The sequence below is a fragment of the Solanum tuberosum genome, unplaced genomic scaffold, assembly GCF_000226075.1.
Source record: "Solanum tuberosum cultivar DM 1-3 516 R44 unplaced genomic scaffold, SolTub_3.0 scf00687, whole genome shotgun sequence".
Taxonomy (NCBI): domain Eukaryota; kingdom Viridiplantae; phylum Streptophyta; class Magnoliopsida; order Solanales; family Solanaceae; genus Solanum; species Solanum tuberosum.
In genome coordinates, this window is record NW_006239608.1 from 170,861 (window position 1) to 175,896 (window position 5,036).

Sequence of the window (5,036 nt, forward strand, 5' to 3'; positions counted from 1 at the left end):
GGCCAAAAAATGAATTGTTCGATAGGTCAAGATACTGCAGGTTTTGGAGTTCCTCGGATGTGCTTGGTATCATTCCTGAAAAGTGGTTACTGGAAAGATCTAGTTCTACAATGGCTTTCAGTCCTCCAATATCTGATGGAACTTTTCACTCTATTGAATTTCTTGAAACACTTAGATAGAGAAGACCACTCATCTTCCAAAGGCTCAACGGAAATTTTGATGAAAATTTATTAGAATCCAAATAAAGATGTTGTAGCATGCTAAGATTTCCAAAGCATTCTGGAATTAATCCAGAGAGTTCATTTCCATACAGATATAATTCAACCAAATTAGATAAATGGCATACCGCCTCTGGAATATGTCCCTGCAATTTATTGTTACTTAGATACAGCCCTTGGAGTTGTTTAAGCTTACCAATCTCAGAAGGAATACTTCCCGCCAAGTTGTTTCCTCTAAGGCTTAGGGTTGAAAGACCGCTCATGTTGCCTATACTTTTGGGGATGAGGCCATTGATGTGTGCATCTTCTATATTAAAGTTATGAATAGTAGATGAAAGATTCCCAATTGAATTGGGCAGAACGCCATTTAACGGATTGGAACCCACTTCTAGATCTCTCAACATCCTACAGTCCGCCAAAGAATTGAAGAATAACAACTCACGCTCTCTTGATTCATTGGTAAGTTGATTATTATATAGGAGCAGTATTTGCAGCTCACGAAGATTTCCCAAATTATTAGGAACTGTTCCTGTCAGAAAGTTATTACTTAGCTCCAGTAGCTGAAGCTTGGAAGCATTTGTTATAAACAATGGAATTTCCCCTTTGAACTGATTTACTCCCAAGTAAAGTCCTTCAAGGTTGGGGAGATGAAGACCTGTAGTGGCTGGAATTCTCCCCGAGAGGTTGTTGAAACTGAAATCGATCAGTTCCAAAGAAGAGATGTTGAAAATAGCCTCTGGAATTTCACCAGTTAGATTAGAATTATGGGCAAACCTTAATTCCCTCAAATTTGATAGCTTCCCTAATTCCGGAGGAATTTGCCTCACTATGCGATTGTTTTCACAAATAAGATTATGCAGATATGGACAAAACTTTGAGTTCTGTGAGTTGGCATATGTTGGAAGGAATGCAACCCGAAATTTGGTTGTGAGATATACTTAAAAAGTACAGATTTGACACAATATTCCCTTCATCTAGCAAGAGAGGACCAGAAAGGCTATTGTTTTCCAGAGATACGGCAAGTAGTGACGAGATATTAAACAGTGTTGCGGGAATGGAACCTGTTAATTGATTATCGAACAAGGAAAGAAATGCAAGCTGGCTCAGATTACAGACCTCCTTTGGAATGTTGCCGCTGATTCTATTCCCAGACAAACTGAAGTTCATCATTTTTGTGGCATTTCCAACAGAAGGAAGGATTATACCAGTGAGGCTATTATTCTTGAGATATAAGACGCTCAGTTCGGGTACATACCATGGCCCTCTCCACATTTCACCACTGAGTTCATTGAAAGCCAATGAAATTACTTGAACTCTCCGGTTTTGAAATAGACTTGTTGGTATACTTCCGTTGAGCTGATTGTTTTGAATATCAATCACTCGCAAGCGAGGCAAGTGGTATACTTCCGTTGAGTTGATTGTTTTTAACATCAATCACTTGCAAGCGAGGCATTTGGCCAAGTCCATAAGGGATGCCACCGCGGAAGTTGTTGTTCTGGAGATTGAGAACACTGAGAAAGGACAAATTAGCCAAAGACGGGGAAATTGTGCCTTGAAGTTGCAAATCAGGAATAGCCAAGGCCACAACCCTTTGCCTTTTTGGAGTGCAAGTGATTCCGAACCAAGAGCAAAAAGAAGCATTTTTGGTCCAATTATTGGCCAAAAAATGATTAGGACTTGTAATAAGATTTTGGAAAGCTAACAGAGCTTGTTGGTCAGTCTCATTAGAGGAAGAAAGTGATATAGAAAATTGGATTAGAAAGAGAAGAATCAATAAGAAAATGTGCTTCTCCATATGATATATAATGTTTCAAGGGAATTAATTTGTGTGTGTTGTATTTCCAATGATCAAAGTTACTCCACTATATATATATAACAAATAAAATGTTGAAAAATATAGACTATAATTTCCAAAATGTGAAAACAGATTCATACGGAGGAAAATAAATAACAAACAGATTAATGTAAAGACGCAAATAGAAAAAAGACACTAATTGGGTTGTGTTTCACAAAACGAAATAAAAGTCATAATAGAAAGAATAAATGTTAATATTAATTTTCTAAATATAGTTAAGAGCAAAGTCAATAGGAGTCAATCTTTCAAATCAACCTTATAAGGCTGTGGCCTGTGTTACACAACACGCATTCACTAATTAGCACAAAATGGATGAAATACTAATGTTTTCTTTTGAAGAAAATCAAACGTGACACACACTACTAGTCTACTACACACATTGTCATGTGTGATTTCACTTTTTTTTTTTTTAAATCTATTTTAAAAAAAAAAATCTATTTTATTATTTTTATTTTTGTTTTCTTTTAATTCCAACATATAATATATTCAAAATGCGAAAACAGATTAATAAGGAGGAAAATAAGTAGCAAAAAGATTAATGTGAAATTAAAAGGAGGAAAATAAGAAAAGGAATTTATCCATTTTTTCCTTGACAGTTGACACTACTTGGGTTGTGTTTCACTCATAATAGAAGAAAGAATTCTTGTTAAGAGGTTCGTAACTTCATACGATCGGTAAGGTAAGGTCTAGTTCCCTTGCTTGTACTTATTCCTTCTGTGGTTTTATTTATTTTTGTTTTAATTCACCAAAAAATAAAATAGGAGTAAATATTTTAAGTAAACCATCAACCAAAAATATGTCCAAACTTGTTTGGCATTAAGACGTTGTTGTTGATTGACAAAAAAGCGCTAATGTGGCAGTGTCATGTCTATTCCCACACAGTTGATCAACCATATACGGAAAAGTTGAGAAATGTTTTCCCCCTGTACCGAATACACCCTTAATTCAGGTCACTAAAGTTATAACAGAAATGTTTATTGATTCTCTTTTATAAATGTGATATTGTTTATGAAAAATTTTGTTGTATAAAAATAGGAAGGTTTTTGAGACATCTCTAGCGATCAAAGTGTCATTCAACCTATAAGTATAAATGATCATATGTCTATAGCATAGTACGAAAATAACAACTAAAACATAGTTTCAATGAAATTGCTAGATTATTTTTGTCACAATTAAACTCAGGATTATAGCAGAAGCCTCACACTAACCTTTCCAAAGGAAAACTGATAATAAAATATCCTTCACTTAATTTTTGAAGGGTATTTCTCCAGTTATGTTTTTGAAAGAAATTTTGAATAATGTGAGTTGGCAGATGTTGGAAGGGATGTGACCAGAAGTTAGATTGGAAGGAGTGGCAAACGAGCGAGTCGAGTCGATCGAAAACGAGTTAAACAAAAATGGATAAAGTAATCGACTCGACTTATATTTTAAATGGGTAAAAACGAGTTATCCAATGTATAATATTGGAAAACCGTGAGAGGTTGGCCAAAACGGACAATACCACACCATGTTAAGACTATCTTTGAGGTGATTTAACCCAATAATTCGCCATTCATAGGGATCATGCGTATGTGTGTGAAATTTCTAAAAAACTATGCGAAAAGTACTAAAATTGCAATTTTGGGGGTCAATCACTAATTATCGAAGAATCAGTGGACTAACTAACATACATGAAAAATGCCTAAAATCCTGTTTTGTGATAGCGAGTCCAAGTGATGTTCCTCTGTATAAAGTCTTTTCTTAATAAACTCATTTCCTGTTCTGCATCTAAAGTCCAAAAGCAAAATAGTTCAGCTAAACACCTTTATTAATTTCATTCTAGTTTCTAATTTCAAGCTAGAATTCAAAACATAATTACAAATAGATAAAGTAAATAAGGTTCAAAACCAACTCAAATGAAATTACAAACAATACAATGACTCCAAGTAGTACTATACGACGACTTTACTAAAGAAACAAAAGCATCATATAAACTTGCAACTCAGAAAAGAACACCATCCGAAGCGATGCTGATCACTTCTATGTTTCCAGAAATGTGTTCTTAATTTTGTTTAAGCCTCTTCACTACATCTTTCATGGTTATTCTTGATTCTGGCATTTCCTTTGTGCATTCTAAACCCAATTCTGTCATGGACGCTATGCACATTTCACTTTTACTAGTGATTTGTTCATCCTCACAAAAAGATTGACATCCACAATGACAATCATACTCCCTGAAAATGATAGTGTAATCCATTTCCTCAAGTCAAGATTTCCATTGCATATCTCTTCATCTGTTGTCCTTCTTTTCGTCAAAACCTCCATCAACATGATTCCGTAGCTATAAACATCACCACTAGTGCACACTATTCCCTCCGAGCCATATTCTTAGAAAAGGAATGAAGAAAAGTTACTCAATTGAAATACAACAATAGTTCTGCGTAAATAAAGACTTGCTCTTTTTACTTTTAGACCTTAGAGAGGCTTAACTATGATATAAGAGAAAATCAAAGAGTAGATTTTTTTATACTTGGTGCAATGTATCCAAGAGTGCCCAATGTCTCCGTATAAGCCACAGAATTGCTTATGGCTAAAATTTTAGAGATACCAAAATCACCAGCATGAGCCACCATATCTTCATCCAAAAGTACGTTCGCTGGCTTTAAGTCACAATGAACTATTGGAGTGACGTGACCATGATGTAGATATTCAACTGCCATAGCTGCATCAAGCATTACAATGACTCTTTGATGAAGGTTCAAGTGATGATCTTCTTTGTACAGCCAATTCTCAAGACTACCATTGGGCATAAATTGCAGAACAAAGGCTCTTATATAGTCACTAGAACATGTAGTAATCACTGGAACAAGATTTCTGTGTCTAACATTTCTCGTCACTTTGCATTTGGTATCAAATCTCTTGCATACTTGCTCATTGTCCAAATGCAGAACCTTAATGGCCACTGCAGTTCCACCAAACAATGT

The 5,036-nt window shown here is 35.2% G+C and overlaps 1 long non-coding RNA gene across 1 annotated transcript in view; it reads left to right on the plus strand.

Annotated features, from left to right (window-relative positions):
- The window catches only part of LOC102605743 (uncharacterized), a 21,145-nt gene extending 16,723 nt beyond the window's left edge, over positions 1-4,422 (plus strand). The window contains exon 3 of the long non-coding RNA XR_368922.2: positions 4,394-4,422. This is a non-coding gene — a long non-coding RNA (uncharacterized lncRNA). The remainder of the gene's footprint in view (positions 1-4,393) is intronic.
- The last annotated feature ends 614 nt before the right edge of the window (positions 4,423-5,036 follow it).